Source organism: Archocentrus centrarchus, chromosome 11, assembly GCF_007364275.1.
Source record: "Archocentrus centrarchus isolate MPI-CPG fArcCen1 chromosome 11, fArcCen1, whole genome shotgun sequence".
In the NCBI taxonomy this organism is placed as follows: Eukaryota; Metazoa; Chordata; class Actinopteri; order Cichliformes; family Cichlidae; genus Archocentrus; species Archocentrus centrarchus.
Genome location: NC_044356.1, coordinates 11,709,069 through 11,726,096, shown reverse-complemented (window position 1 = coordinate 11,726,096; position 17,028 = coordinate 11,709,069). Strand labels below are relative to the sequence as shown.

Below are 17,028 nucleotides of genomic sequence, written 5' to 3'. Positions count from 1 at the left end.
TTGAAGATCAGTAGGAAAAAATATTTGCCTAACGTGGCTGAGCTGGCGCACAAGTTGCCTTAACACAAACAAAGTGCTCATTGGTACCCTGCTTTTAACTCTGATAGATGTTATGACATTAAAAAAGTCCATCTCTTCCTATTCTTGATAACTTTTATAATATAAATACAAATGCCAGTTTCATCCCAAGGACTAGAAAGTAACACATTTGGTAAAACGAGCAAACAACAAGAAGCTTTGTGAAGAGGAAAAACTATGCCGTGGTTAAAAATGTCGTGCAGAAACATTTAGCTCAGAAATAACGAATGATTGTAACAGAGATGTGGGAGTAACACTCCAAGGAAAAGTCTACCGGCCACTTCATTATGTGGATGCAAATATCGAATCAGCCAATCACATGGCAGCAAATCAATGCATTGAGGTATGTAGAAGACATGGTCAAGATGACCTGCTGAAGTTCAAACTGAGCATCGGAACAGGATAGAAAGGTGATTTATGTGACTTTGAGTGTACCGTGACTGTTGGAGCTAGACGGGCTGGTCTGAATTTTTCAGAAACTGCTGATCTACTGGAATTTTCTCACACAACCATCTCTGGGGTTTACAGAGAATGGTTTGAAAAAGAGAAAATATCAGGTGAGCGGCATTTCTCTGGGCGAAAATGCTTTGTTGATGCTAGAGGTCAGAGGGCAATGCTGCTTCTCCCTGATAGCAAGGAAGCAACCAAGGTATACAGAAGAGCATCTCTGAATGTACGACACACTGAACCTTGACGCAGATGCAGGAGAAATCATCTCAAACTGGTTTCTTGAGCATGACAATGAGTTCGATGTACTTAAGTGGTGTCCATAGTCACCAGATAGATAGATAGATAGAGAGAATATTTATTAACAATTTATCAATAGCAGTATTTATTTATTTATTTATTCATTTATTTCAATTTTAATGAAACGGCTCTCCATAATAAACATGATGTACAGTGGGTAAGTAATAGAAACGACTGTAGTGGTCAGCTTGGTGAGCAAAGGGACTGGAAGGTCAAACAGGATGTCTCACTGCACAGATCTCAGTGTACACCTGTGATTGCTTTGTGTAGTATAGACGGATATACTCCATGTTTCCAGGACCGAAATCTAATATCTAACCAAACCTATTTTCTATGAGCTGAAGGGATTTGTGCTGATTTCAGTGTGTTAACCTCCAGTTAGCCGCTGGACCAAAGGAAGGACTGGACTTGGCTTTAGTGGTTAGCATGGGAATTTTTTTTCCTTGACTTTTGAAAAATAACATCATAAAACAGGAGGAGGGTAGCTTCAGAAGCCGTTTTGGATTTGTAATGTTGGAAACAGGAGAAATCTGTGTAGCAGAACAATACCATCTTTCCTTTCTGTTTCTGACCTGAAAGAGTTTGAATGAAAGTAAGAGTTTTACATTCATTCTAACAGCAAATGAAATGAGCAGAAATTCAAATGTGATTTTTGGTGGTAATTTTCACTTTATTTTTCTGGTGTTATTTAACAAAGTAAAAAGAACAGTTTGTCTTAAAAACATGTTAGCCTGATTCAATTCAGCTCGAGTTTGTGAATTGAATGAAATTGAATTGAATCATAGCTCAGTTCAAGGGGCTTTCTACTGCAAAGTAAAGACCCTCGAGTAACCCAACCTGAAACCCCAAAACTGACAATCACCTGTGAGCAAGCACTAGGCAACAGTGGGGAGGAAAAACTCCCTTATAACAGGAAGAAACCTCCGACAGATCTCTTGCCACCAGCTGGGGGTTAGGACATCTGATAAAGAGTTGGGTTAGTTTTAAAAACTTACCCTTACTGGCAAATTTAAAGTGTCCAATTGAATTTTAAACAATTTGGTGAAAGAAAAAGAGACCATGGAAGGCTGCAGTTACTTCAGATGGAACTACTTTGAACCTCTGAAGGCCTTGATGATGGCACGGCCTGCAGCTGAGAAAATTTTGACTCCAGAACGTTTCTTCGACGCTGGTGCTAGATGTTTCGTGAAACAGTAGATGATCGCTTTCTTGAAGGGTGAATCATCCTGTTCCATGCACTGCTTCAGCATATCTGGAGTGTATTTGCAGTCTTTTGGAAAGTTTATATTCTCTACAACCTCTTTGATAATTGCATTTGTCAGATCAGCTGTGCCCTCATGGGCGACCTGTTCTGCAAACGCCTGAGGAACGGTGTTGCCCAGAACGAAGGGTACATCCTTTTCAGAGACTCTTGTGTGCCTTTCCTAATCAAGTCCAATCAGTTTAATTAAACACAGCTGGACTCCAATTAAGGAGTAGAACCATCTCAAGGAGGATCAGAAGAAATGGACAGCATGTGAGTTAAATATGAGTGTCACAGCAAAGGGTCTGAATACTTACAACTATGTGATATTTTAGTTTTTCTTTTTTAATAAATTTGCAAAAATTTATACATTTTTGTTTTTTTCTGTCAAGATGGAGTGCTGACTGTACATTAATGAGAAATAAAATGAACTTTTTTGATTTTAGCAAACGGCTGCAATGAAACAAAGAGTGAAAAATTTAAAGGGGTCTGAATACTTTCCGTACCCTCTGTATGTGACCATCTGTTTGATATAGAAATTGCTTTGAAGAAATTCAGAATTCTACATTTGAACTTAACATATCCAATCTTGAAAAAATGTTTTAGCTAATCTAAAAAAAAAATCCTGGTTTTTTTCTAAAGGTAGATTGTCCAGAAATAACAATGCACTAGCAGTCTGATATACCTAAATGAGACTCTTTCTCAAGATGCAGCCTTTTCATACTAACACCCCTGTAACTTGACTGGTAAAAGTGTTGAAACTAAAAGAAGATTGTAGTTTTTGTGATTCATAGCTTGCATAGGAAGTGTGTAACAGTCTATTAAGAAGCAAGATGTCGAATTATTGTTGCCAAAACCTAATCACACTCAGGTCTCCCAGCAACTTCAGTGTTGCACCTTTACTCCAAGCCATGAGCTCTCATGACTCACAGGTAGGACTCAGGCGCAGGACACCAAGAAATGCAGCAGAGTCGGTGGCTGCTTAAATTTTGGGGTTCATTTGGCTTCGCAGGTTTGCATAATCCTATGGAAGTCAGTCTATGGCAAAAAGTTTGTGTAGGAGAAAAATGGTTAATCTGAGTATTTAGGAGGGAGAAGGTTTCAAATGAGAGTCACTCTGGGTATGCTGATGAGGCAATGACCTGGCGTCGACTGAGACGACTGGCTTATAACGCCACTCCATTAGGGAAATGAACAGGTGTGTCAGATCAGCCACAAGGTGAGCCTAGGAACCATGGGTGGAGTCCAAAGGACCGTCTCCGTCTGCCACCGGCAGAGAGCAGGACTCGACTGTATTTTCTTTAGCTTGTAGACCTATTTCTTCGAGATTATACACTTTTATGGGCAAATATAGCTGATTTAAATTTCCATAAATTTCCACATTTGTTGGCTGAAGTGCCTAATCTCAGCTGGAGACTAATCAGGTTGTTTTTCATTATTGTGTGGCAGAGAATGTGGGTGAAGACAATATCTTGGGAGCATCTGTTTCCCAAATGATTGCCATCATGCTGACCACTCGTTGAACCCAATGAGGTAAGGCTTAATTTGAGACAGAAATCAGTGCTGCTCCTTTCTTTACCACCTGAGGCTCAGTGTGTGTGTTTGGAAGCAGCTTGTTTGTCCTTGTCATTGCTGTCATGCGTGCGCCCTGCTTCCTTGACCTTCAAGACTGACGGCTCAGGCTTTCCGACCTCTTCATACGCTCCACAGACCTCTTGCACAAATAAAGTCGTAGCTCTCATCTTACGAGATTTGACAAGTGATCTGCTCCATCCCATTCTCCAAGACGCTCACCCATCCATCTTTGCGGATCACTTTATGTGTGAGTTGCAAATCAAAGCCATTTATTAAACAGTGATTGTGTGGAGAAGAACTTGGCCGAGGGGTTGACATCACAAGGTCTCACTCTGTTTCACACACATAAACACTTTCCTCAGAGTAAAGAATTAGCTGTGCACTTCGAAAGCACTGACTGATAGCGATGTCGCCTCCAAATGTGGCCTCTCACTTTTCACACCGGACCCCTGTCTCATCTCTATACAGAAGTCAGGAGAAAAAACTGCTTGCTCTTGCCAAAAACCATCCCGCAAACCCCACTGGGAATGGATTTAACTTGGGCACAAAGGCCCTGGTTATATTTCACCGTAGGATGGCCTTTGTGCCTCTGAATCAGCCAACACTGAGACTGTGTCTGCTCCTCGCACAACCTGTCTGTCTCCTAAGCTGACAAGCAAGTCTTATTTAGGGAGAAGCCCTGAAAAAGTCCTCTGGGGTTTCATGAATTTTGTGTGCAGCGTACACTGGGGCACATACACATACACACAGGTTTACACATGGGCACTTTGTCCAAATGAGAGCTCACTCGCAGCACATTTCTCACACTAGAATTGTATGGGGGCAGGATTTCCAGAGAAAGAGAAAAAGAGAAAGGGGGGAAGGGTGTGGTGGCAATGGTTGGAGGGGTCTTTTCAGTTCTTTTTGGAGGCAACAATAGTCTTTGTCCAAGATCTTCCACCATTCTTATAAGGGTTACCAAAAAGAGGAGGAGGAGGAGAAGCAGGAGGAGGAGGAGGGAGGTGGCCATGGAGGCGGAGGGTGTTTCTCCATAGTAACAGTGACAAAACAAGCCTGTTCAATGCCAAGCAGGCAAAGAGGTTATTGGGGCTGCTGAGGAGACGCACACAAACCTGTGCGGTAGAGCCCTGTCCACAGAAGGAAAGGAGGAAGACCAGTTTGATGAGGATCTGAAAGGCAGGCAGCATTTTTAAGCAGTGTGAAAAGAAGACAACAGGTGGGATTTCCAAAGTTTTATGACAAGCTATTTATCAGTCAGTCAAAGAAAGCTCTGGGAGGAACACAATCACATCAGCTTGCACATCTGTATCCTCTGGGGATGGACCGAGACAGTCACAGTGAGGACACTTTGTCAACTATGGTTCTGGAGAACATAAAGAACAAGCTGATTCATGCCTTCAGAGTGACGGGAGAGTCCAGACAAGATCCCCAAGACTCTGGCTCCACAGTCAGACCGGTCAGCATCGGCAGGAGTTACCAAGCAAACGAAGAGCTCCGGCGGGCACAGATAGATGGAGCGATAACTTGGTTGAGGTCTGAACTGGTAGGTCAACTTAAAGATTTTCCTTTTTGGTCTACAACAGGTGGTATTAGCAGTCATGAACAGAAATTCCCATGATTTATCTATTATGCTAATACAAGTTCATTCATGCAAGGTAATTTATGCAAAAAGAAAAATCAAAGGAAAGGACCAGTAATTTTATGTGTAGCTCGATCATGCTAATTATCTTCTTTCATTGTTGTCACGCAGCTGGAAATGCGCTCCCAGGACCTCCAGCTGGCTCAGACACTGCTGGGGCTCAACACAGAGATCCAGAGACTAAGGAGGGAGAGTTTTGGATGTGTGGAAGTAGAAGGGGATGACCAGCAGTAACTGGCTCCTGTAGAAGTGGAGCTGGAATGTATAGTGGACAATGTAAGGACTGTGATGCAATGACTAAAATGCATTTGACTCAATGATTCAGCTGCATTGCTGTAAAGGAAATTAGTCACCAGTTGCATGTAAAATATCATTGATGAAATATGTTGAACTGTCCTTGATCCTGTTTTTGTTTTGTTTGTTTTTTTAAAGATATTTTACACTTACACAAATTTGCAATAAAGAAAGTGGTTAGGAAACAGGACATGGTGAATGTAAAGGTGAAAAGGAAAAAAATAAATGTACAATGTCACTTTCTTTGCATCTTTATTTAGCTGGCATACTGTACCCCTGCAGTACAGCACCTGTCTTAAATTGTGCTAGAAAATTCAAGAATGGTTAATAAATACATTCATGTGTCACAAAAGCAAAACAAAACCTCATCTTTATCTACATGTAAGTTCATTATACAAACTCTGAGATATGTTTAAGACAAAGTCCTACAATAAAGTAACATCAGAAACATTATCTGCAGATTCAATATGCACATAGAGATGCTTTTTTTTTTTTTTAAACATTCAAGCTGACCTGCTGATGTGCAGGTCTGGGTAGATACAGAATAAATATCAGTGACTTTTCAGGCTTTCAGTTACTGACAGATCACATGTTTGTACAGTACATGTTAATATTTGCCTACACAGAGTAAAAACTCTTGCTGTCTTCTGTCACACAGTGCTTCACAAAGACTGTCTTTACGGCATTGTTTAATACAGGTGTTAAAACTTCAGCAATAGTTTGACACTTATTCAAATATACCTTACCCAAAGAAGGTATATACATACTGCACATTTAGATATGAAGCTCCTGTCAGCAGTGGGTTAGTTTGGAGCACTACACAAAGGCAACTAAATACTCCAGGCAACATCCCTGAATCCTACTTCTCCTACCATGTCAAACTTAAAAAAAAAAAAAAAAAAAAAAAAAAAATTATATATTGTCACCCTCTTCAAATAATGCCCTAAAAACTTTTGTTAAAAAATGACTTGGGCCATTATTTTAAGAGAGTGACAGTATTTAATCTATACAAATACCACATTTAAAAAGTTGTAGCTGACCCCTCTTCTTGTCTGTCTTTCTCATATGCATATACAAAAAAAGTTGGATGTAGCTTCTGATTCTGAAACTTGAAGCCAGCAGAGAAGTGCCTTGAATCTGCATTCTCTTGACTGACCCACAGGGGGCGACTCCACTAGCTAAAAAACATGAGAAAATCACCTTTTGGCTCACTAACACTTCAGTAAACTGTTTTTAAATAAGCTTATGGTCCCAATCTTTTGTCTCAAGTCTGATTTAATACAACACAGTGTTAAATAAATTAGTGAATTATGCTTGCATTAAGAGTCTAAAAATATGATAAAGCAGGACATGCTTGAAGGTGGGTTTACTTTGTGATTGACAGATTGTTAACTTTCTTTCTCAGTCAGATCCACCTCTCACTTGCATCTAGTTTAAAAACACCAAAATGATAAAAAATCAAAAGACTTAACTTGAGGCTTTGAGATGGCATTTCACTGCAAAGTGACGCAGGAGAATGTTTTGCTGATATTGGATGTGACTTTTGCTATTGATAGCGTTGACCATTACCTGATGCTCAATAGGCTGAGATACTGGGTGGGTGTATCGGGCTCCGCTTTGGAGCGTTTTTCGTCATATCTGTCTGAACTATCCTTTTCTGTGACTGCTTCTAAATTCAGGTCCGCTTCCACTTCTCTTGCCTACGGTGTGCCACAAGGTTCTGTTTTGGGGCCCTTACTGTTTCTGCTATATCTACTCACGCTTCAGCACATTTTGAGCTTTAAGAACAATTTGTATTATTGCTACACAGAAGACATTCAGTTATAAATGTCTTTTAAGACCCATAATGATTACAAGCTACAGATCTTGCTTAGACTCTGTTATGGCTGACAATTTTCTCCAACTTAATGAAGAGAAAGCAGAAGTTCTTGATTGTGCCCCTGACAGATTTGTGCCTGAGGTAATGGAAAAGTAATGGTCACCTTGCCACTTTTGCTAATTCTTCTGTCAGGAACCATTGGGGAAGTTTTGGCTCAGTTTTCACTCTGGACACTCATGTTAAGTTTCTGGTTCACTCTTGACGTTGAAGCAAAGTTGAACTCCACTGTGTTGTGCTCTGGACTGGAAGATGTTATTCATGCTTTTACTTCACGTCTGGATTATTGTAATTCATTGTTTACATGTCTTAACAACACTTCCTTGGAATGCCTGCAGGTTGTTCAGAACCCTGCTGCGAGGGCTGACTGCAAACCTGCATGTTTTTTGTGACCACATGGACACTTTGGCAGAGAATTTACGTTACAATGCACAAACTACACATGTGCACCAAGTAACGAACTTCAAAGAAGCATAATAGGAATGATTACTCAGCCATCAGGTTTCCAGCTGGCCAGAGTATAACTGAGGCCTTAGCAATTCCCATGGACACTTGTGCTTGATGACGTTCACTGACTGATGACAAAATTTACATCGAACGGAAAGTACAGTATAATCCCAGCCTTAGTCCTTTGAGTACTCTCATGTCACACTTTTGCTAAATCAGCTGCACTGGCTCCCCATCATCTTCAGAACCCACTTTAAAATTCTGGTTTTGACTTTTATAGCTCTGCACGGACAAGCACTGGTGTACATCAGTGAACTTTTACGTCAATGCATCTCCAGCAGGTCCCCGAGGTCATGTGAGCAGGGCCTGCTAGCTGTGCATCACACAAGGCTGAGAACCTAAAGGCGACAGAGCTTTAGCAACAGTGGCCCCCAGACTCTGCAACTCTCTCCCTCTGAGCCTGACATCTGTGGACTGGGTGGTCTCTTTTAAGGCGCAGCTAAAAAGTAATATATTTAAATGTGCTTTTGGGTTATTGTTTTTGTTTTGATGCTCTAGCATTTTTGTTATGAAACATTTTGTGATATTTTTCTTGAAAGGTGCTCTACAAATAAAATTTGACTTTACTTACTTTACCCATCCCTGCTGGCTGAAAAATAAAACCAAAATAGAAGTGCCAAAAAAAGTTCCTCTAATGGCCACTTGAGGCTGACCCAAGTACGTTAGTCCTGGTAGACTCCCATGTTAAAATCCCCAACTTTATAAAATTAAACTTACATCCTGAGATGGAAATAAAACGTTTTTTTTTTTTTTATGGATATTTCTCCAGCTATATGGGGGATGTTTTTTGTTGCTCACCAGCACTGATTTTTACAGACACACTCTACCTTTTCCATTAAAAACAAACAAGTAAACAAAAGAACAACATAGCTAATTGCTGGCTGTTGCTCCCCACAACAACTAATTAAATTGTTTTACAAAAAACATTTAAAAAAAAATCTAGATTAAACAAACAAACAAACCTCAGTATTTTGTCTAAGGTGCCTGTCTTAATTTACAATGTCATAATCCTAAAAATAAAGGATAGTCAGTTACAATGTAGGCTTTTTTTTGTGAATCTGTTAATTAAAATTACTTCTAGTATTGTTTTTTACTTTCTTAAGTAAAGTGGTGGAAAATGTATTCACTGTACTCTACCTTGTCTTTATTAACTGCCTTAACAGGTAAATTTTCTTGTTAATTTGTTTCACTGTTCAAGGTACAGAGCTTCTTCTGCAGAACATCTTCTTCGATAAAGCCCCCGAGTAAAGCTGCTGAGGCATCTTTAGGCAGGAAATGGAAAACGCCCCCTCCCCTGAGCTAGAATAGATGCTGCCGCTTCCTTGCTCACTCTCAGAGTCCCAGTAGCTCCCCTCCTCTTCCTCCTCATCCGTGTCCTCCTCTTGTTCCTCCTCAATCAGCTCCTGCTTGAGCTCCTGGATGCCAGAGTGAAGCTCCATCAGCTGTCGAATCAGGGCTTGATCCTGAGAGCGCATCTCCATCTGCACATAGAGGACACATCAGTTTAGATTCAACAGAAGCAGAGCTCAAAGGGACAAATAGGACCAAGTATCAAACAGTGAATGAAGGAAGTGTAAACCGAACTTCAGAGAACTTCTTTCTGTCCCAGTGAAGCTGAGCAGGTTGTGCTCGGTGTGAAACCGCAGCCATTTCATTTGAGTGTTGCCTTCTTTCAAATGCAAATTCAGCTTTCTGTCATTCTCTTTCGTCTCCTGTTTTTTTTTATGAGAGGCTGTCCAACTACTGGCATTGTAAAGTAAGATATTCAGAATTCCATCTAGTGTCCAAGTCTGTCCAAAGCACTTAGGAATGTGGTCAACAAAAAAAACCTTCTGGGCCGATCTGCATTTCTTTTCTCGGTTAATTACAGCACCAGGCTCAGACTGAGGCTGAGGCCGTGCGTAAAAGATGCTGGTTTTATTTCCTTTGTCCACACTTAATTAAGAGAAACCTCTGATTTCTTTTTTCTTTGGAGATGGGCTCCATCTCATTATAACAAACACTTGTCCTTTTCAAATAGTGTGCTGTACATCTCAATTATTTTTCTCTGCTCATGTCTGCACAGTTTGGGTTGTTGTTTAATTTTGTTCTCTTTTTCCAGGGAATATGGTAACCAAAAAAAAAAAAATCAACACAATTTTTGTGAATAAAAAACATCATTCAGGTTTCCCTGGAGGAATAATTCAATTCAACTGAATTCAGTTTTATGTATATATCATCAAATCACAACAGTCGCCTCAAGGTGCTTTATATTGTAAGGTAAAGACCCTACAATAATTACAGAGAAAACCCAACAGTCAAAACGACCCCCTATGAGCAAGTATCTGGCAACAGTGGGAAGGAAAAACCCCCTTTTAACAGGAAGAAACCTCCAGCAGAGCCAGGCTCAGGGAGGGGGGGTCATCTGCTGTGACTGGTTGGGGCTGAGGGGAGAGAAACTGGACAAAAGACATGCTGTGGAAGAGAGCCAGAGATTAATAATAACTAATGATTCACTGCAGAGTTCAATGCAGAGTGGGGTATAAATAGAGTAAAAAGAGATGAATAAGAAGAAACACTCAGTGCATCATGGGAACCCCCCACCAGCCTAGGCCTATAGCAGCATAACTAAGGGAGGGCTCAGGGTCACCTGATCCAGCCCTAACTATAAGCTTGATCATAAAGGAAAGTTTTAAGCCTAATCTTAAAAATTGAGAGGGTGTCTGACAGCTGAAGGCTCTGCCTCCCATTCTACTCTTAAGTATCCTAGGAACCACAAGTAAGCCAGCAGTCTGAGAGCGAAGTGCTCTATAGTGGTGATACGGTACTATGAGGTCTTTAAGATAAGATGGGGCCTGATTATTCAAGACCTTGTATGTGAAGATCACCTGTTGAAGATCACGCAATATGATGCAAAAGCCACAGAAAAGCCTTAAACCTTAAAACCTTAAAATAAAATATTTTTCCAAGGGGACGAAAGACTGTAGGATTATGGTACTTATCAAATAACTACTGCATCTACAGATCCCAATGCATATAATTAGAAATAAACTTTAATAAATAAACCTTAGATTGAATGTAACATAGATAAAGAGGGAAAAAGGCTGCAAAAATTAACAATCTGAATGTCTAACTTTGTATTTTTACAGGTGAGACCCCATCTTCTGACAAAATGAATGCTATATGAGCCAAAAGCTTCGTATCAGCTAATAAATAGACCTAAGGAATAACCTGGATTTTAAAGGTTAAAGCCGTCAGCTTGGGCACCTCCTTTAAACTGTCTCAAGGAAGGTGAAACACAGTGTTCTTATTCACTGCAGCTCCTCTGAGGCCTGTTGCCAGAACATCTCTGTTTTTGCCGGCCTTTCTGTCCGACTTTTTTTTTCTTCCCTGTGTGCTCGGGACACTCGGTTACCATGACAAACCATCGCAATAAATGCCAAGCGATAAATCAGGCCGTGACAATGAGCCTTGCAGACACACAAGCACACATACACAGCCTCTTCGCATAGAGACGGTGGTTTAAAAGGGAGTGACGTTGTAAGAACATGACTTACATGCAACCTGAGGAACAAAGAGAGCAATAAATTGGGCCCCTCACACACAAAAACATCGAGGGTGACCAAAGAGGTCGTTTTGATAGTGGGACAAATGACTTGACCTTTAGCACAATGCACAATAAAATGTCTTTAGACCCACCGGATCTACAGCAATTGCCAAAGGGGCACACGGAAAAATTTACATATCAAATGTTCTGTTGGTATTTATTTAGTGAGCTATATTAATATTTTACATTTATCCCAGTTTAAATTTGGTTGAATAAAAATCATGCATGCCTTACTTATCTGTTTAATTCACATTAATTCGCTTAAGGCTATAAAAGGGTCATTTCAACCCTGAAACTTCCAAGTCTACTCTCACCTCTGGAGATCACAAAATAACACACATCAGTGGTGAAGGAAGTATTCAGACCCTTTCCTGAAGCAGCACTGCAGCCAAATGTGGCTGTGCATTATTTGCTGAACAGGGACCATTCTGTCTGCTTGAAAATGGAATAAATGCTAAGTTTGATCAACCAGTGGTCACAGCAGATCAAGTAACCCAAAACAAAATCCCTCCTTTTACTGGAATGAAAGAAATTCATCTTCTTTTCTTCTACAAAAATGACTTTAAAATGTCAAACTGTTCACAACATGATCCCACTCACACTGACCCAAAGTTCTGAAAGTTTTTTAAATGTAAAGATCATGTTTTTGCATGTTTTTTGTTACAGGCAGCAATAATTTTCAAGAACTATCGCACTCAATGAAACGGGGCAATCCTCAGAATGCATAGTCGTGTACAACTCTAATATGAGCAGCCACAAAAACCTGTGTTTTAATAGGAAAGGCCTTTAATCTAGTTGTAGATAGTGGTACCTGTTACATAAATATAGACAAACAAAATGTAATAAGCATTCAACTTTTAGTTGAATACACTGTTTTCCTTGCAGACTTGATCAGTGTGCCAGTCTTACCAGTTCCATTCGCAGCCAGGCCAGTGCACTCTCTATGTCCAGTTTACTTCTTTCTCCTCCAGGTGTGCACCCTTCCCTGGCATGGTTGGTCCTGCTCTGAGGGTCCCTGTTCGCACTCTCTTCTGCTGCTTTGCAGTCATCAAAGGTGGAGGTCTTGGAGGAGAAGTCCCGCAGTCTGGTTAGGACTACCTCCATCATGTTAGGTTGGCGATAGTTCTTCTAACTGGAGTCTCTTTTCCACCCTCTGTCGTGTCTCGTGTGTTTTCGGCCGTAATGCAGCTGCAAACAGCCACGTCTTCTGGTTATGAGATCCCTGGCAGCTCTGAGGACTTATTAGGAGCTCTCTCTCTCTCTCTCTCACTCATCTCATCTTTCAAACTCACTCCTTCCTCCCTCCCTCTGCTCTCCTTCTTTTCTTGCTGTCTGTCTCTCAAAACATTAGCCCCCCAACTGCTTGGCAGAGTGAACTGGTAGCACTGGTCTGGTGAATGCCACCGAGCAGGTATGACGTCAGTGAATTGTCTGGATGCCTGATGTGGAGCTGTTTACCACTTTGGGAGGCGCTGGAAGGAGAGGGGGGTGGATGTGGCTGGTGGTTGTCTTGAAGATGACATTTTTTAAAAATGGTAGCACTTCAGTGAGTTTTGGTCTGTTAAAAAGATGATGGAAGGTGGGTCGAGCTCATGCTTACAGAGACATAAACATTAAGCCCTATAGCGTAAGTAGAGCTCACTGACCTGAGTGGCCTGCTTGAGGGTCAGGATCTAAAGAACAGTGTGAACGGCCATGTGTAACTAACCCTTCTCGTGCCATTTTCCCCTCGCTCTGCAGCCCCTGGCAACCCACTGCTCATCTATTCACAAACACTCTGGCAAACCAAACACAGACCTGTCGTATGGAGCCTGCATTGACCAAAATAGGCCCAACACACTATTTTTAGAGCCATACTGACTCCACTTTCAGACTTCTTCAAGAAAGCAAACGTCACTACTTTCAAAAGGTGCTAAAAAAGCCTTCAAGTCTCATTGTGCGAGCGTGTCGTGTTCCCAGTGCAACTTTCAAAAGGGCTGAAGTGAGCTGATGTAACTGCTGCAACGTCATACACTGCATTGGGTGAAACTCTCAACTATATTTGCAAAAGGCACTTTGTCATCCTTTCTTAGCCTTGTCAGTGGTTGAATGTAAGAATCACTTAAAGCTGGGGTAAGCACCATGGTTTGGTGTCACTGGAGAAAAAAAGTCCAAAATAACCCTTTAGTATACTGAGTGTTCTGAGCCGGAGTAGAAACATGTTGAGAGAGGGACGTAGACGTGTTTGACTGCTGGTATGATGTCCTTTTTATGAAATGCTGTCTTAATTTTACAGCAGCTGTAACAAGACTCAAACCTTCCAAAAAGTTCAAATTTTGTCTCAACAGTTCACAGAATAGTTTCCCAAATGTCTCTGGGATCATCAAGATGTTTTTTGGCAAACGTGAGATGAACCTTTATGTTCTTTTTGGTCAGCAGTGGTTTTCTTTCCCTCTGAAACTCTCCCATGGAAGCCATTTTTGCCCAGTCTCTTTCTTAGTGTTGAATCATGAACTCTGACCTTAACCGAGGCGAGTGAGGCCTGCAGTTCTTTAGATGTTGCTCTGGGCTCTTTTGTGACCTCCTGGATGAGTCGTTGATGCTCCTGAACTCAGCTTTCCATGACATGTGGATAATGACAGTTAATTCATGATTTAACAAGGGGGTAATTACTTTTTAGCACAGGGACAGGTAAGTTTGGATAACTTTGGTATATGTGACAAACATGTATAACAATTATACATCAGGAAGAGGGTAAATACTTTTTCATAGCACTGTACTTGTTGGGGGGAGAAAAGCTTTTTCAACCTCACTTTTTGGGTAAAGTCACCATCTGAAAAGTATGTGTTTTTTTAAAGTGGGTTAGCCCAGACGTGATCCTTTTATCTACGTGTATAAAACCCATCTTGGTAGTCAAACCCAATCGTCTCATGACTTGGAGAAAGCCAAGTACCTGGTTGATGAGACAATTGCCAAAGATTGGCTTGCATTTAGTATAAGAGCTGGCAGCCATTGTTTCTGGGCAACATCAGTGTGTTATTTCCATCAGAAGACCCACTGGGATCACTGGGGCTATAGCTGCAGATGAAACTAGCTCAGGATGGATACGACTGGAGAAAGCTGACAGGTGGAACCCTTTTTCAGGCGAAGACTAACAAGTAAAAGGGTTAAATACTGGTGATCCTGACATATCTGCTTAAGATGCAGAATTGCTCCTGACAAAGTGAGCACCTCGCCACCATACTACCAAGAGTAGGACCTTACATCCAGCTCCTTTAGCGGTTTCTGCTAGTAGCAGAGCATCTCTGATGTTTACTTTACTTTACTACTCGTATGTTTATTACCGGTCCAGGTTGAAATCAAAGACTTAGACACTGGAGTTCCTTCAAACCTGAACAACGTGATGCCCAAACAGTCAGGCAGGTTGGATGATGTATGACGGGCACTGTTAAGTGGAACTGGAGACACATAATGTAGTTGATCGAATTGAGTTTCAGAACAAATCACTGAACTGCTTTCTACAAAAAATATATCACACAGGCCGGGCTACTGTAATTCTGTCTGTAATCATCAGCAGGATGACTTCAACTCATTCACAATGCAGCAGCCAGAGTCCTTACAGGTGCACAGAAATTTGAACATGTTACCCCAGTATTGAAGCCACTCCAGTGGCTCCCAGTTCAACACAGAATTACTTTTAAAGCCCTTCTATTAGTTCATAAAGCAGTCAGTGATTTGGCCTCCCAGTGCAGCTCTGACGTGCTCAGTGTCATCAGGTGTAGATCTTTAAACTGTTCCCAGACTTAGATCTACCTGTGCTGAGGGTGCTTTCAGTGACTGTGGTCCTGTTCTTTGGAACAAGCTGCCTGCTGATCTGAGGTCAGTATCAACTGTGTCTACATTCAAAAATAGACACAAAACATTTTAATTCTCACAGGCCTACACTTAATACCTGTGTGTGTAAACTTGTGTTTTATTTCCTTGTAAAGTTTTGTTGTTTTTTATTGCCTTAAGGCTTAGTAGACCTATGAAGGGTTTTGTGTTTTTAGCTTTTTTGTTAATCACACTGAGTTTACATGTAGTGAAATGTGCTATATGGACAAAATTACCATTGCTATGATCCTTATCACCACCTTGCAGTAAGCTTTATTTTGAAATAAGAGGTAGGTCCAAAAGAAAGAAAAAACTCCCCCACCACAACTCATCCATCATCCTCCTTAAAGAGGACCCAACTTCTTCATCCTTCTATCTCCCTCAGCTGACTTCTCCACCCATCTTTCCTCCACCTCCAGTCTCTACACCTTTCCTCTTTCTCCCAGACCCTCATCTCCCTTCTCTCCAACCACTATCACCTGTTTTCTTATTCAAGCAAATCAATCATTTTAAATCATTCAAAAACCGATCAATCAGAATAAAAACACTGTTGCTGGTGGTTGTTGTGGAAAGCCTGGTGGTTATGTATGTATTTACACAGCAGGGTTTCTATTTCTATAACATTTCATTATGCTGGGACTGATTTTAGGTTTTAGATGATAACTGAAGCGATTAAAGACAAACTTTTTTAAAAAATAGGGTCATATTTTTAAAGCGCAACTCTTGACAGGTAAAAAAAATAGAGCAATAAGTTTAATAATTTAATCACGAAGAAGAAATGAATGACCTGTAGATTTGTTTAAGTGGATCCTTGTCGCCATCTTGTGGTACATTTTGAAATGAGGTGCGGAAGAAAGAGGAAGAAGGAAAAAAGGAAAAAGAAAGTTAAAAAAGGGGGAAAGAAAGAGGAAAAACTGGCAATTTTTAATGTTTGATGATTTAATACTTGATTATCACCATTTCTATGTGTTGATTTTTTAGAAATTATATCAAACATCTTCAATTTTACATGTTTAATTTAGAAAAGAGTAGATTCCAAAGTCACTGGTTCAAGTCTTGCTCCAGCCGGAAAAAGTAAGCATATACTCAAAAATTTACTTTTTATTAACAGACATCAAGTCATTTGTTCAAACACTACAAATTAGTAAGATCTGAGTGATGTACTGTTTCTTAATTATGCATTTATTTAGCAGCCACTAAAATCCCCATAACAAACAATAAAACCTTTTCTTGTGAACACATATTATTCCAAAACAAGTGGAACATTAATGTCCAACTCTGTAACAGACAACAAAAACAAACATCAGCACAGACAAATCTATCTACATAAATGCAATGTCCATGCAGCAGGGAAGGGGGACTAAATGGGATGAAAATGGAAGGCGGATGTTGGCAGGAGGGAGAGGGTCGACTTGGAAGTTTTAAACCGTGCATCAGTACAGCGCTGCCTCCTCTGATTGGAAGACAGGTTGAACCATGGGGTGAACTCTTCCTCCCCACCACAGGCACGCCCGGCTAGCTCAGTCGGTAGAGCATGAGACTCTTAATCTCAGGGTCGTGGGTTCGAGCCCCACGTTGGGCGTCAACTTTTTCGGTCAAGGTATTTCTGGCATTAGAGCACATCATCTATT

General features: G+C 40.8%; 1 non-coding gene across 1 annotated transcript; it reads left to right on the top strand.

The window, feature by feature from the left end:
• Nucleotides 1-16,906: 16,906 nt before the first annotated feature.
• Nucleotides 16,907-16,979, top strand: trnak-cuu (transfer RNA lysine (anticodon CUU)). Its single transcript has one exon. It is a non-coding gene; the product is annotated as a tRNA-Lys (tRNA).
• The last annotated feature ends 49 nt before the right edge of the window (nucleotides 16,980-17,028 follow it).